At 37.4% G+C, this 16,442-nt stretch overlaps 1 protein-coding gene across 9 annotated transcripts in view; it reads right to left on the bottom strand.

Annotated features, from left to right (window-relative positions):
• The window catches only part of frmd4a (FERM domain containing 4A), a 166,745-nt gene that overhangs the window by 67,731 nt on the left and 82,572 nt on the right, over positions 1-16,442 (bottom strand). The gene's annotated exons all lie outside the window — the stretch shown is intronic.

Raw genomic sequence — 16,442 nt, 5'->3', positions numbered from 1 at the left:
CATTTGAACGTAACTTCAACCATAGAAGTCACATTTCAGTTTAGACTATTGGCTCTTTAGGCATCAGAGGACTACAGCCAATTTAAGGTTGTGAATGCAAAAGCTACAAGTGTATCGCCCTTCGAGGCAACTGCTGTTATGATTTTGGGCGTTACAAAAATGAATTGAATTGAATTGAATATATTTCTTTGGCTCAAGACATAAAGCCTGGGCATAAAATGAGAGTGGGAAACAAACCGTGGCTGAACAGCTGTAGCTTTAGTGACTTGTTTCATGGCTGGTGCACCTTAAGTTCCCTGGTGTCCGCTCACCTCACAATGACCCACACATCCACGCTCAAACAGAGGCCTGGAGGTGGGGCATCTGCTCTGGAAGTCTGGTCCTGGGTTAGGTGTGCTTTTATAAGGTGAGGGGTATGGAGGGAAGGGACTATTAAAATCTCAACAATTGTATTCATGCAGGCGTTTCTCTACATAGTATTAAAGGGAAATACCACGGGAAAACAAACAAAGCTAACTTTCCCCCGACATGCTAATGTTAGCACGCAACGTAATTAATGTGATTTGACAGCAAAAAAGCTCAGAATGAGTCTGGCAATGCTTTTATGGACCAAAACACAGCGCAGGAGAGTGCAAGATGTTTAAATTTGAAACTGTGTTTTTGTGAGGCGCAAAGAAGGAGCAGAGAAGATGACCTTGTAAACAGGATTCATGTAACAAACATGAAAGAAGCTGAATACAACTTCAGATATCTTTCTCATGAGGGAACAATGTTATAACAATGTCAAAATCTCAAAAATTTCCATTTTGCATTCAATGTGTCCTTTAAGATTTAGGGTAGACATTTTATACCTTCCCAATGACCTCCCAGGCCATTTTTTTATGTTTAATGCTTAATCTTTATAATGATCTCTATTATTATTATTATTATTATTATTATTATTATTGTTATTATTATTATTATTCCTTTCTTCCGGTCTTTTCAGCTAAAGTACCTTCATCTCTGTAGCAGAGCCATGAGCTCTCTTCACCATCAGCACCACTACCACCAGAATCTTGGCTCCAAGGTGAGTTATTTTCCCCAGCATATCCTATATTATTGTTGAACTTTGTAGGACCTTTGTAGGGCCTTTCTGCGTAGGTTTTGCATGTTATCCATGTGTCTTGAAGGGTTTCCTCTGAGTGCTCCAATGTCTTTAATCTAAATATGCACAATAGAGGCTAATGCTCCAAAAACTCTAGATATTCTTGAGCAAATTTGTGAAGCAAATTGAGCTACATGGGGGGTATTTTTGAATAAATTTTTTTTGGGGAAATTGCAGCAAACTTGAAGTCAAAACTAGTTCTAGTTTCTTGGTTCATTCCAGGGAACAGGGTCAGTGGGCTCTTAGGAAACCTGTAGGAATTTGACCCAAACAAAAGTAATTGAGTCAAGATGGCGGCTCTTTGGAGTGGGATTCCTCTCTGGGTGTCTTTATGGAGACTAAACAAACACAAGTCTTAAACATGTCACTTCTGAAGATCTCCCCATCAGACATAAGCGCTCCGTCAAGTGAGTTATGACGCATTTTTATGGCTCAGTCATAATTTTTTATTGTAAATGTAAATGCATGTATTGGAGTAAGGGGTTTTCAAATGATGGTACGCACACTTCTGGTAGAACATCAAGTCCTTCAGTTTAACTTCAGCACCAGTGTTCTACTGCACACTGGTGCTGCACCAGTATTACTGCTTACTCCAGTTTAGCCTTACAATTTGGCCCTAGTTTAGCCTAATGTTAGCCCTGATTTAGCCCTAGTTCAGTCCAGTTTTAGTGCTAGTTTAGCCTTAGATTAGTCCTGGCTTAGCTCTAGTTCAACCCTGGCCTGGTTTAGTCCTTGTTTCATCCTGGCTTAACCTTAATTTTGTCCTGGATATCTCCAGTTTAGTCCTGGTTTAGCTTTACAGTTTTCAACTAGCTTAGCCCTGGTTTAATCCTTGTTTAGTCCCAGTTTTGCCTTAATTTTGTCCTGGTTTATCTCTAGTTTAGTCCTGGTTTAGCATTAAAATTTGATCTAAGTTCAGCCCAAGTTTAGTCCCAACTTCATTTGGATCCATTAGACTTCACTATAACCTTCAACTTCACTTCCCCACCTAACGTTAAACACGTCATGGAAAAGTAATACATGTTCTTTGTTGACGGTGGAGCTGGGAGGGTCATGCAAAGGCAGCCAAGAAAGGGAAATGGACCAGGAGAGACTTTCTTTTTTGTGTTTATGATGTGATGTGTCGTGCATGCTAGCTCCACCCGCGCTGCTGTGACGGGCTCCAAATGTGGTTCCACTTATGAGCTGTTTTCACAATCCAAAACACTTCAAACAAACGAAAGATATTTCTGTGTCCGACTTTGCTTTGTTCTGCTCAAAATGCCTTCTCCAGACGTGGTCCATAATTTTGGCTTTTGCTTCAGAAAGGATGGGAAAATTGAAAGCTGGTTCAGAAGTGACAGTTGGAGACAGTTTTTAGAAATAATGTAATTGATTGGGGAAATGGCTGAAATAAGGTTGCTCTACACACCCTGGGACTACACAGGATTATTATAATTTGCAAGGTTATTGAAGTTTATATCTATTGACAAGGCTTGGATTTAGAGACTAAACCAATGCGAAAACTTTGTATATCTAACAATTTGTATAAATAAATGATAATTCCTCAGATTGAAAACACGACTAAGTGAGTATCAAGTGGGCATTGATAGGCTGTCCATGTCTACAAATACATTCTGGTATCAAAATATCAGGTTGTAATATTTCTTTTGCTGTCTGGACTTGTATGCAGCTCAAATCTGGACCAGTCTTCCTGAAGATGTGAATCACAATCAGATCAGATCAGAAACAGGCCTTTACTCTGACAATGTTTAAATCCAGGCTACAGTTCTGTTTAGCTGTGCATATGACTGAAAGGATTTTATCTGCACTGTACATTTTATAATGATTATTTATGCTGTGATTCTAATGCATCTTTTCTTTTCCTTTGACCAGTGCAGCTTTTACTCAACCTTAGAAAAATAGATTCAAACTGTTTTACATTCCCAACAGTTTTTGGTGTAAGCTGAGTAAACATAGTCAGACACCTCAAGACTGTGCAACTGCCATACAGTTAAATTGGGAACTGAACCAGATGATGTTATTTCTTTGGAATGTTCCACAATATGGCATTAAACATATCCATATCATTGGAGACAGGCAGGTGATACCAGCGTCTTTGGGTCACTGAAAAGCGCTATATAAATAAAAGTTATTATTATTATTATTATACCAGCCGGCCAAGTTACAGTTCAGATCTTTGGGGATGCGATCATGAAACAATAAGAAAGCATACGCTGGAGATGTGGTAGATTTTCTTTTGCAATCCACTACAAATATTGACGGAGTAATCAACTGAAAACTGAATTAATCAAAGCAGATTGCACGTGACTTTTCCATCATCTCATCTTCCATACTTCTTGTCCTGAGGCTTGTCGTGCATCGCTTTGTCACATCCTCTGCTCCAGACTAGCGTTCAGAATGGGAAGTGGGTCATGTACAGTTGATGCCACTCCTAGAGAGAGCTGACACTTATATCTAACAACACAGGAAGCTCCTAAGCAGGCTGCGGAAAATGTCATCTAGGAAACTACAGAGAGGAGGTGGAGAGCGCCACCATGTGTGCAGATAGTCACACACCAGGGGACAAGTCATGGACACGTTGTATTACTCTGGATGAGCTATTGAGTGACGTACAGTAGATATAGAATAACAATTAAAAAAAAGTTATACATTAAAATCAAACACTGCAGGTGAATAGATAAAAAGCTGTAGGTCACCTAAACAATGTAAGAAAAAAAAATGTTCCAGGTTTTTCTATTATGTAATGCTTTCATATAAAAATAAGGCATTTTAGTTATAAAAATTGCAAAAAAATGCACATTTTTGGGACAAAAATATAGAAAAGAAGGATAGAGCCAGGTTTAAATGTCTTGCTACATTTTGTTGACTTCTTAGATTAGATTTTATTATGTATTTCAGAAAGCTAGATTTAAAAAAAATGTTTTTTTAAAGGACAAATATTCTGTATTATTTGTATTGTTATTAGTCTTTAAACGCTCTTAAATACCTTTACTTTAGCATCAATTTAAAGCACGCAGTTGTATTGATCGTGATCAGATGGGAGAAATTCACAGAAGTCTAGCGATTAGAGCTGTTGCATTTAACATTTTAATGAAGTTTCCTCCTCAGTCCAAGTAAACACCACAAGTAAATGTGGCATGGTGGAAATCCAGTGTGTATTTGTAGCCAAAACAAAAATATTATCCAATCTTTGCCATAATCTTCCTCTTCCCCGACACAATTCTTTTTTTTAAATATATGCCCGGCAGCGCTGTTTTTTGTGCTGTATATGAGGAAAACCAAAGTCTGTTTCATTTGTCTGTGCATTTAATTTGCTTTATAATAATACATTTTAGCAGTTTCTAAGACACCCAGAGACACTTTTTGCAAAAAAATTGTCATTAATTTACGCAGACATACTTATGCCTGTTGTTAGTTTTACTGTGCATTATAATGGGCTTATTGACTACACCGAATATACCACATATACCACATATACCACATATACCACATACCACATATACCACATATACCACATATACCACATATACCACATACCACATATACGGCATATACCACATATACCACATACCACATATACGGCATATACCACATATACCACATATACCACATATAACACATATACCGCACATACCATACATACACATAAACAGCCTTGGGGTCCTTTAATATAAAACAGGACTCAAATTAGTTCAACAAATCTTTCAGTACAATCCGTCAAAATCCTGGTAAATACAAGATTGTAAAGTTTAAAAATACATTCAATACTAAGACAGTTCATAATCAATTAAATCTGATCATTATCATTATTTCTAGAAGGCATGCAAAAGCAGAATAGATAAATAGATAAATAGACCTTCATCCTTACAGTCAACATACTGATATGACATTGAAGGCTCTATAGAACGTACTGTTATAGTTAGAGTAATAAATGAAGCCAGTTGTGATGTAATGTCTGATCTGAATGAACCCGGCCCATCATTGAGCTGAATGAGCTGGAGCAGAGGAGGAAATGTGGCGGGCTCATGGGGAGAGATCTGTTACTCACTCCTCCTATCGCCATCTATTATTCACAGCACAAATCTGAGTCCACCCTTTGGCTCTCCATTATCCTATATCACAGCGTTCGAACTGGTGGGTTGGGGGTGTAAGTAGTTCCTTGGAATGTGATTTTTTGTGGTTGTGAAATGATGGAAATTCTACTTTGAAATGTGTTATAATTATTGCACGAATATGACTTTAGTTGAAATAGCTGTTACAGGTCTCTCTGAGGTCAAATCATATTATATCAGCCATTTTGGTCTGATAGGAAATATACACAACATTAAATGAAATATTGTTTTAATTGTTAATAAATCAGCAAATAGAGGCTTATATGCATTTTTGTCAGTATTGCCCATCCTTAATTACAATTGCGTTCTGTAAAACTAATACTTTATTTGAACAGGTGTACTTCATGTCTAAGGACACGGATAGGTATATGTTTGTGGAATGTTGAAGATAAAATATTTTCATTTAATAATGAATTGATCCTGTAAAAAAAATGGTCCAGATATATAAGTAATCTGGAAAGTATTCACTTTTTCCACATTTTGTTATGCCTTATTCAAAAATTGATTCAATTTATTATTTGCCTCAACATTCTACAATCACTACCCCATAATGCTGACTTGAAAGAAGATTGTTAGATTTCTTTGCAAATTAAAAAATATAAATAAAAGCACATACATAAGTATTCACAATGTAGCTATGACACTCAGAATTGAGCTCAGGTACATGTTTTTCCACTGATCATCCTTGAGATGCTTCTACAACTTATTTGGAGTCCATTGGTCTTAAATTCAGCTGGTTGGACATGATTTGGAAAAGCACACTTCTGTCTATAGAAGGTTCCACAGTAACAGTGATGTCAGAGCACAAACAAGACATGAAGTCCAAGGAACTGTCTGTAGACCTCCGAGACAGGAGTGTATCTAGAAACATGTCTACAGCATTGATGGTTCCTCTGAGCACAGTGGCCTCCATCATCAGTAAATGGAAAAGGTTTGAAACCACCAAGACTCTCCCTAGAGCTGGACCTGGCCAAACGAAAAATGCACATGGTACAGCCCGCCTGAAGGACTCTGACCATGAGAAACATAAATCTCTGGTCTGATGAAACAAAGATTGAACTCTTAAAAAGCGCGTGTCACGTCTGGAGGAAACCAGGCCCCGCTCATCACCAGCCAGTACCATCCCTACAGAGAAGGAGGGTGGAGGCAGCATAAGGCTGTGGAGATGTTCTTCAGCAGGAGGAACTGGGAGACTAGTCAGGATCAACAGAAAGATGACTGCAGCAGTTACAGAGACATCCTTGATGAAAACCTGCTCCAGAGGCTCTGGACCTCAGACTGGGCCAAGGTTCATCTTCCAACAGGACAACGACCCTAAGCACACAGCCAGGAGAGCAAAGGAGTGGCCACGGGACAACTCTCACTGTCCTTGAGTGGCCCTGAGGCCATACTTGAACCCAAATGAACATCTCTGGAGAGATCTGAAAATGGCTGTGAACCCGACGCTCACCATCCAACCTGATGGAGCTGGAGAGGTTCTGAAAAGAAGAATGGGAGAAACTGCACAAGCCCAGCTTAAGCTGTAACTAGTGCCAAATGTCTTCAGCAAAGCATTGAGCAAAGGCTGTGACTACTTATGTTCAGGTGCTTTAAAAAAAAAAAAATGCAAATAACTCAAACAACCTTCTTTCACGTTGTCATTATGGGGTATTGTTTGTGGAATTTTCAGGCACATAATGAATTTAATACATTTTGGAATAAGGCTATGACATAACAAAATGTGGAAAAAGTGAAATGCTGTGAATACTTTCCGGATATACTGTATTTGAGAACTTGAGAACCACTTCCTAGCTCTGTTCACCCATCACTGCAGCATCTCCTTCCAAATCCATTAGCCCTGTTTGATTGATGGCTCTTCCTCCTTGAACTCTCTCATTGCAAAGTCTGTCATAAACAAGTAAACAGGGCGTGATGCTGAAGTCAAGGGCACCACGATGCAGAGCTGTGGACTGCTCCAGCCCGGGCTATGTCCCGAGGCTGGACAGAATACCAAACGGCCTAATCACACAGTCTGTTGCATATTAAACACCGGGTGCTCTAATCTCCTCTGTGTGTCACTGGGTAATTCATGCTACTGGCCTGGTGTGTGGGCACTGTAAAAAGCTGGTTTAGGGTTGTCAAAAGTATCGAAAATCAACTACTAATCAATACTAATGATAAAGTAATGATACAAAAATTAACTGTACAAGATTTGACATTTCCTGAACATTTTTAGAATGATCTTGAGCTTTATCAGAAGACCACATGGTAACATAAAGAATGTACTGTTGTTTTTTCTTGTGTCTATTGTTTTTATTAGAATTGTGGTATCAAAATTGGTATTGAGTATTGAGCATTTTTCTTATTAAAACCAAGTTTGAAATGTTAGCATAGTAAATTATGAAGGTCTAATGAGGAATAAAGAGGAATATAAAAATGTTTTCAGTAATTCTTCACTTTTTACATTTAAGAACTGTAGAATAATCTCTTAGTTTGCATATTTCTGACTTGTGTTTACAAAGAAAATATCCACTTCTTAAGATTTAGACAAACAACAGTCATCCAGATCTAGTAAAGTACATTTAAGAATGCATGGATTTTCTTTTCTTTGGATGCACAACATTGGTTTAGGTTAAGAAACCAGACACTGCAGCTGAAGTCAACATTAAATGCATGAACCAGCTCTCTTTTTACAGTGCATAGCCTGGGACCAGAGCAGCAGGGAGGAGTGAGAAAGGGTCTTAGTGATAAAAGTGTCCAAATTTCCCTTTTTCTTTTCCCCCGTGTGCCTAGGGGTCCCAAAGAGGCTGCAACCTAATTAGAAAAACAGCCAGGTGGCAGCTTTTACAGGAGCACTGCGAGAAACCATTTACATAATAAATAATACACCTTCAAAAGCACTTCACGTTTTCTTAGCCTTTAAAATCTCCATTATCGAGGGTCACAAAGATGTTTAAACCTGTCTGTGCTGGTGCCCCCTCCCTATGGCCTCAGCAAGCAAGGAATGTAGCCATGGTGACTTGAAGTTCCTGTAATATGCTGTCTCTTACTGTAATCCTAATTATGGTCAAATATTGTATGAATGCAAAGTGAATATTGTAAAGAGTGCAATGAGCTCTACAAAAAGTAAATCTGCTTCTGTAAAATGCAAACATGGTGAAAACACGTATCCATAGAATGTAAAGAGAGCAATAACTAATGCAACTGCTTTTCTACTGTTAAACAAAATATAGTAAAATACTGCGCAAAGCAAAATGGTAGAAATGTATGCCAAGTACAATAATTAATGCAACAAGAGAATCCTCCTGCTTCTAAAAATCCCAACATTAAACTCTTTTTTCTACTGTTATGCCAATTGCAGTAAGATACAGTAAAATGAACAAATGGTGGAAAAGAGTGTAGTAAATGTAAATATAGTCAAACAAAAGACGGTGCAAATATTTGAAAATGTAAAATAGTAGAAATGTGCCAATAGAGGAATGAAGGGAATCCTTTTGCTTTATAAGGCTGCATGAGTCTTTATAGAAATGTTTTGTAAGCCCCCCACATGGAGCCCTCGTCTTCCTGCCCCCTCAGCGCTGCAGGCTAGAGCAGATCAGGTGACGTAAGAGGCTTTCCATGCAGTCCTGCTGGCAGAGGAAGGAGAGCAAACAAAAACACTTCCACTGGGAGTTATCAACAAAGATAAACGGAAGCAGGTTCTGCAAAGCCATTCAAGATTGATCCAGACCAATATAAATTTTTGTATTTGATAATTCACGGTAAAAGTTCCTTTCCTGATTTGAAATGGGAATAGGGTTGTACTTATCTTTGTTGTTATACTGTTATATGTGAGCTACTGTTTGCCTTGAGGACAAATCATGTTTTTCTACATATTTGGTAACTTTTACACAGAAAGCTGTTTACACATTTTTAAAAAAATATTTTTTATACAGATTTCTTTTTAAAGGTGTAGTATTTCAATTTCACCACTTCGTGTAATGTTTTAAGCCCTGGCGTTGTTTAGTTTTCATTTTAGACCTTGTTTAGATGTGATGAAGACTTGTTTTACCATTGAAAACAACTCTTTTATTTTTTTTAATAAAACTGAATAGGGCGTGTGTTACTTTCAACCAAATTTCTCAACTCACCCACTTCATAAATCCTCCACTTATGAAAACTGATCCAGCCGACTGCAGGGAGAGCCCTATGGCAGCTCTGTGGTCGCCCCCTCCCCTCTCTGTGTGTGTCTGTGTGTGTGTGTGTGTGTGTGTCTGTGTGTCTGTGTGTGTGTGTGTGTGTGTTTGTGTGTGTGTGTGTGTGTCAGAAGGGAATCCCGACAGTGAAGAGGTATTGAATGTCCTCCATTTCACCATTTTGCCCCAAGGAGAGCCAGAAAACCAAAACTGGGAGACAAAAAGCCTGTCTCAGAGAAAAAGCAGATCAATCAGCTGCTAAAGTTACACATGATGTAAGGCACGTTTTTAAGAGTTTCAGTCCAGAAAGGCCAAACAATGAGCAATACATCAACAATCAAATCTAGCTGAAATGTTATGGGGGAGTTTTAATACTTAATGACTTTAAAGCCTTTGTTCTTGGTTATCATTCATTTGTAGATTGTGACGATGCCCTTCTCCCAGATGGCGGTAGGAACCAGTATTTGTGTATCTATTAAATGATTTACTACTAATCAAAAAGAAAGTCCACAAATGTTGAATCTTGTATTGAAATTAGTGTAAGCGTCTGCCTCTTCAGTCATGGTATTCACAAAATCTCACAGTCACGTTGCTGTGACGCATCTGAACTAAATCAAATCCAGACATTGAGCTTGGAAATGTGTCATCAAACCACAACAAATACCAGAAATACTTGCAAGACAGAAGTAAATCAGTGAAATCTTTTGATGCAGAATACTCAAATCAAACAAACATTCATAGAAAAAGTCTTCTTATGTTTTTTTTCTTTTTTTGGCCACTCAATTTAAGATTTTGAACCATGGGTGAATAGAATGAACTTCTAGCATTGCCCAACTGTTCTTTTGACCAGTAACAAAGGACTGCAATTGTAATATTAGTGCATTGAAACTCCTTTAATACAAAATATAAATGAATAAATAAAAATAATTTGCATACAGAGGCTATCATTACATTTGCTCCACACCAATTTGAACTGATAGAAAATAAAAGTGCAGGCGCAAATGTTTAAAATGTATATATTTACATGAGAATCGATACCTTTCCTTTCGATATCTCAGTAAGTATCCAAATATCGATGTTTAGTATCAATCCGCTTATCTATCATCAAGCACATTCCCTTTAAAATGTATAGGGAAAATCATTCAGCCTCATATTTCTCACAGATGGCTTTTTTACAGTATATTATGGGGTAAAATGCATTTTCCTGACTATAGAAGAAATGAAAGAAAGAAGGTATTAAATGACTCGATCTATTTGTAGCAGAACACTGAGCTACAGAATCAAGCTAAATCTAATATGTCCACATTAGTCAAAGACTCTAAACCTCTTCTCTTTAAACACATGTGCTCAGTCCAGCTTGGCTCTATAATACCCACACAAACACGCCATGTAACAGGCCTGATCAGGATTTCCACAGATATTCCCTGGGATCCCCCTTCTAATCTGGGCGGATTACTTTTGCATACGCAGACCTAACCCCTGAATTTAAAACACTGTAAGTCCCTTCAGCCAGCAGCACTAATGCAACACTTAGACCGATCAGTTCCCTCAATATCAGGGGAGCAAACGGCACGAGCATGTCCCGCCCGCCACGCGCTTCGCCTCCGGACACACTCAAGACGGATTTACTGTCAGACCGCCTGGATTTATGGACCTCAATCATGTCCTGATAATCGCACACCAAATACAGCTCGACCTTGGCTAACGTACAGTAAATGTGTGCATCCACAACTGCAACATATCAATTGTAATCACCTAATTAATCCAATCCAATCAATTTTATTTAAATAAATATAGCACATTTTATAAAGGTGATCTGCTTCCAAAGACGCATATAAAATACACCAAAATAAAGCTCTATTTAACTCTAATACTATTTAAAGCGATGTATATATGTAAACGTGTCAATAAATAAAAAGAGAAAACCATGAAAATAAATAAACACAGACAATCACACAACTCTTACAGTGTTAAAAGCCAGAGAATAAAAGTATGTGTTGTTTTGATTTTTAAAAAAGCAAAAAAATTAAGGAATAAGGACATTTTTGCCACAATAACAACATATTCTGGTAGTAGAGTTTGCAGGACACTTTAAAGATTGTTTTTTTCAGCGTTTTTACTCAGAAAAGTATTAGTCCTTAAGGATCTAAACATGATATCCCCCGAGCAAGTGACAAGCCTCCCATCAACGACCAGGACATGCTGTATTTTCTCGTTAGCAAAGAAATGGGATTCTGAATGAGCTAAGAAGCTTACTGGAATATGTATGATGAGGAAAAAACATGTGTGAAAAGGGTTTAGGATTTCAATGGTGGGATGCGTTGAAATGGGTCACAAAAATGCAATGACAAACTTGGCAGCATTTCAGCTTGTAACTACATCTGCTCTTTAAACTTCAAACTTTAACACCGCGTTCTATGTAGACACTTTTAGCTGGTTTTTAATACACAAATTGGAGAACAGACTACATAGAAGGCTTTTTGACTGGTTGACATATTTCCATCAATTTACAGATTTACTCAGCGCCAGGGAATACAGTTGTAGAAAAGGCCACAAAAAAAATCAGCCAAGTCAACTGTGGTGAAGAAAGAACAAAAAAAACAATTCAGAAATAGAAAGTTTTAAAAAAAGAAGTTAATTCCACATAATTCAGCCCATTTAAATATTTCCCTCACATCTGGCGCGTTGGTTTGTTCCCACAGCTGGAATTTTACAGGAATGTTTCTTTCAAATTCCGACTCCGGAGACCTGACCTTCTCTTTCCTGTTCATTCTCTCTCTCTCTCTCTTTCACACTTTGCTTAACACTTACACTGTAAAATAACATCACTCAAACATTGCTTGAATTCAGGGTGTTTATTTTGTTTTGAGTCATTTTAACTTGATTAAAATGCAAACGTTTGAGCATGCATTGGCTGTAAATAAGAAATAAGAAAAATTACAGTGACATTTACATCTTACTATAAATAAAACACACAAAACATGAATATTGTAGATTATAATTCAAATGGTTATTGCTCTGGTTGTATTCCACCTGTTTAGAATGGCTTTTAATCTTTACTGTTTTGATTAATATTCTTTTAATTGACTGTTGACATTTTACAGGTTCATTTAATAAAAAAATGTCTGAAAATTGTGTTGACTTTTTGATTACACCGCTGGCAAATAATTAAACAAAACTCATGACAACCAGTGACAGATACTCTGAATAAATCAATGTCTAGAGCTTTTAATGCATGTACCGTAGATAGTCTGTTTTTGCAGTACATTCCACAGACCTGGGAATCCTAGAGTGGGAATGTTTATGCAAATCAGTTTTGTCCTTTGGGAAATGACGCTAACAGCTTCTACCAATAAAACCCAGTCCGCTAATGCCAAAGCCAAACACGCCTGCAGCACGTTCAGAAAATAAAACGACTACTACAAGAGACAAACAGTGGAAAACGTGGAGGTCCGCCGCTGCCTCCTCTCTCCCCCTCCCATGGCTAATGCACTCGCTGATGGTTCATGGGAAAGAGTTTCAAATCCAGACTTTGGCAACAGGGACAAAGATGGCTGCCAACACAAGGATCGCAATCAAAATTACTCAAGCAGGAAGTCAAGAGTTCAGACGGCTGCAACAGAGAGAGAGAGAGGGGCAATGTCTGGATGATGGTTGTGATTCTGAAACATACAAAGCCCATAAGGGAAAAAAAAAAAAAAAAAAAGGAATGTTACAAGTCTATGGTAGTAAAAATCAGCAGGATTTGATTGCAGCTTAAGTGGTAGGTCCACAAAGCATGTATAGTATAGTACTTATCACTACAGGTAGAAGAAGTACTCAAATACAATTACTGTTGCAGCTAAAGTACATGAGTGCACTGTGTAACTCAAATAGAGTCACTTTGCGGTGTATGTGCTCAATTTCCGTCTGAAAGTTATCTTCGATCGAAGTTTGTTTTGTCTGTATGTTGTGTCCTGTAAACTGTGTATGTTTTGTACTATGTTTATTGTTTTGTCTGTATGTTGTGTCCTGTAAACTGTGTATGTTTTGTACTATGTTTATTGTTTTGTCTGTATGTTGTGTCTTGTAAACTGTGTATGTTTTGTACTATGTTTATTGTTTTGTCTGTATGTTGTGTCCTGTAAACTGTGTATGTTTTGTACTATGTTTATTGTTTTGTCTGTATGTTGTGTCCTGTAAACTGTGTATGTTTTGTACTATGTTTATTGTTTTGTCTGTATGTTGTGTCCTGTAAACTGTGTATGTTTTGTACTATGTTTATTGTTTTGTCTGTATGTTGTGTCCTGTAAACTGTGTATGTTTTGTACTATGTTTATTGTTTTGTCTGTATGTTGTGTCCTGTAAACTGTGTATGTTTTGTACTATGTTTATTGTTTTGTCTGTATGTTGTGTCCTGTAAACTGTGTATGTTTTGTACTATGTTTATTGTTTTGTCTGTATGTTGTGTCCTGTAAACTGTGTATGTTTTGTACTATGTTTATTGTTTTGTCTGTATGTTGTGTCCTGTAAACTGTGTATGTTTTGTACTATGTTTATTGTTTTGTCTGTATGTTGTGTCCTGTAAACTGTGTATGTTTTGTACTATGTTTATTGTTTTGTCTGTATGTTGTGTCCTGTAAACTGTGTATGTTTTGTACTATGTTTATTGTTTTGTCTGTATGTTGTGTCCTGTAAACTGTGTATGTTTTGTACTATGTTTATTGTTTTGTCTGTATGTTGTGTCCTGTAAACTGTGTATGTTTTGTACTATGTTTATTGTTTTGTCTGTATGTTGTGTCCTGTAAACTGTGTATGTTTTGTACTATGTTTATTGTTTTGTCTGTATGTTGTGTCCTGTAAACTGTGTATGTTTTGTACTATGTTTATTGTTTTGTCTGTATGTTGTGTCCTGTAAACTGTGTATGTTTTGTACTATGTTTATTGCATTGTACTGTATGTGTGTTATGTGTGTTATGTGTTGTAGACCCCTTGAAAATGAGATGGCTCATCTTAAGGAGCTTTCCAACAGCACATTTTCTGATGGAACGTCTGCCACTTGGTCGTCTCCATGGAGATTGTTGTGCCCGGAATGTTCCACAGGAATGTTCCACAGTATGGCATGCGCGTTCTTCAAGGTAGTGTTAAGCATTCTAAACATTACAAACAAATATCAGTTTAATGCCATACTGTGTATCATTTAAGACAAAGCATTAACATCTCAGGTAGCAAACCGCCCCACCAGAAAAGTTACAGAATGCACCTGCACCAAAATGTGTCAAAATGTGGGTGCTTTTTTATAATAATTGCACCAGGATTAGCCTTAATAAAGTATGTACAAATAACTGCTTCATAATGAACAAATATTTTATTGAGAATGATTCAGATTTAGTAAAATACTTATTTAACCCATAATCCCTTAATTAAGTAGTCACTAAGCCTAAATCATTCTTAATAAAGTGTTTGTTCATTTTGAATTGATGCTTTGTTCATGCTTTATTAAGGCTATTAAAAGTGTAGTTATTAAGAGTAGTAAAGAGAGGGTCTTAAGTCCTTTGGCTCACCTGCACATAAGCCTGAGCAGCTGTAGTACAAACTAAAACTCATAGTTCAGAAAGCGTCTGATCCCTTTGCTGTACTCTGTCATCTCGCATCGTGAATCTTGCAGAAGTAAACAAACTCGCTCTACTTAGACTGTTTATCTTGTCAACTCTGAAATTATGTACGCAGAAGATGAATTCAGGTTTATTAGGCTGTCACTTTCAATGCGTGCGTACAGACTGAGAGCAGGTAAACACTTTGAGAGGCAGCTGCGTTAGCTCGAGCGCTACATCCAGACCTCCGCTGTGGTTCCCCAGGATTTCCTCCCATTAAAAGTGGATGCGAGGAATGTAAAGTAGCATGGTAATGTGCTCTGCAAATATCCTGTCATATATCAGCCCGCCGCGTGTCTCGTTGATGCTCAGCGGGGCCGGTGGGGGTGGCAAAAATGTCCGTCAAGTTTTAAACTTGCAAACCAAAACGATTCAATTTTTTCATGGAATAAATTTAAGTCTGTTTTCATCCCAGTACAGATATATTCTAAAAGCACACTATACCACTTAAACTCATTGCAGTGAATAATTGGGATGTTCTGAATGCATTAGAATCTGTTTGAAATGAACTGGTTCTGTTTTTCACATCTTTATGACAGTAAACAATCACAGTGAAGTGGTGTTACTGACTTGTCTCCATGGATCCATGGGAATGGTATTGCTTGCTTGGAATTTTACATAGTACAGTAATACATGCCTTGCAGATTTTATTTTATTTTTGCAATAAAAAACCTGCAATTGAATAGATTAATGAAAGACAAATAAGTTAATGCCAAAAAAAACACAGAAAAAAACATCTCCAGAAGGTGATGGACCCGAAAAGTTACATCTTGTGTACATTTAAGTTAAAGTTAAAATGTTTATTTATCTATTTGTTTTAAGAGCTGTATTGATTTGAAACCACTGTGAACTCTAAATCATCAATAATAAAGTTAGAATGATGTATAGTCTATGTCAGTGGTCCCCAAACTATGGTGTGGGTACGCCGCGGGTACAGAGATTCACCTGGGATACGTGAGGAGAGCCATATTATCATTATTTTATTAGAACTGTTCTTATATTGATCTCCCGGGCTAGTGTGAAGCACATGCTTAATTGGAATCTATATGTATAATAACTATTAGATATTATATATGTATCGTTTTGGGATGAGATTAAGCGAGGGATCATAAAAATGGAAAGCTTTACACCAAATTTAAAAGTCTGCAATAAAATTAATTTAAAAATCAAGGTTATGGTCAACGTTCTATGCATACACAATTTTAATTACACACTATCCTTTGTCCAATATCGCCCATTCTCCAGCACAGAAAAGCATGATATAAGTCATAAGTCTGTCAGTCTCACCCTGTGGAGACGCTCACTAGAGTTGGTATTGTATGGGTTTCCTCTGATTGTCCTGGGCTCTGTTCGGGGGGATGCTCTCACCAGGAACACCGCTCTCTTTCCAAGACAA

This window comes from Eucyclogobius newberryi, unplaced genomic scaffold (assembly GCF_026437365.1).
Source record: "Eucyclogobius newberryi isolate DKJ021-1_F unplaced genomic scaffold, fEucNew1.0.hap1 SCAF_7, whole genome shotgun sequence".
NCBI classification, from domain to species: Eukaryota; Metazoa; Chordata; class Actinopteri; order Gobiiformes; family Gobiidae; genus Eucyclogobius; species Eucyclogobius newberryi.
The sequence above is the reverse complement of the archived record's forward strand: the minus strand, read 5'-3'. Positions and strand labels throughout refer to the sequence as shown.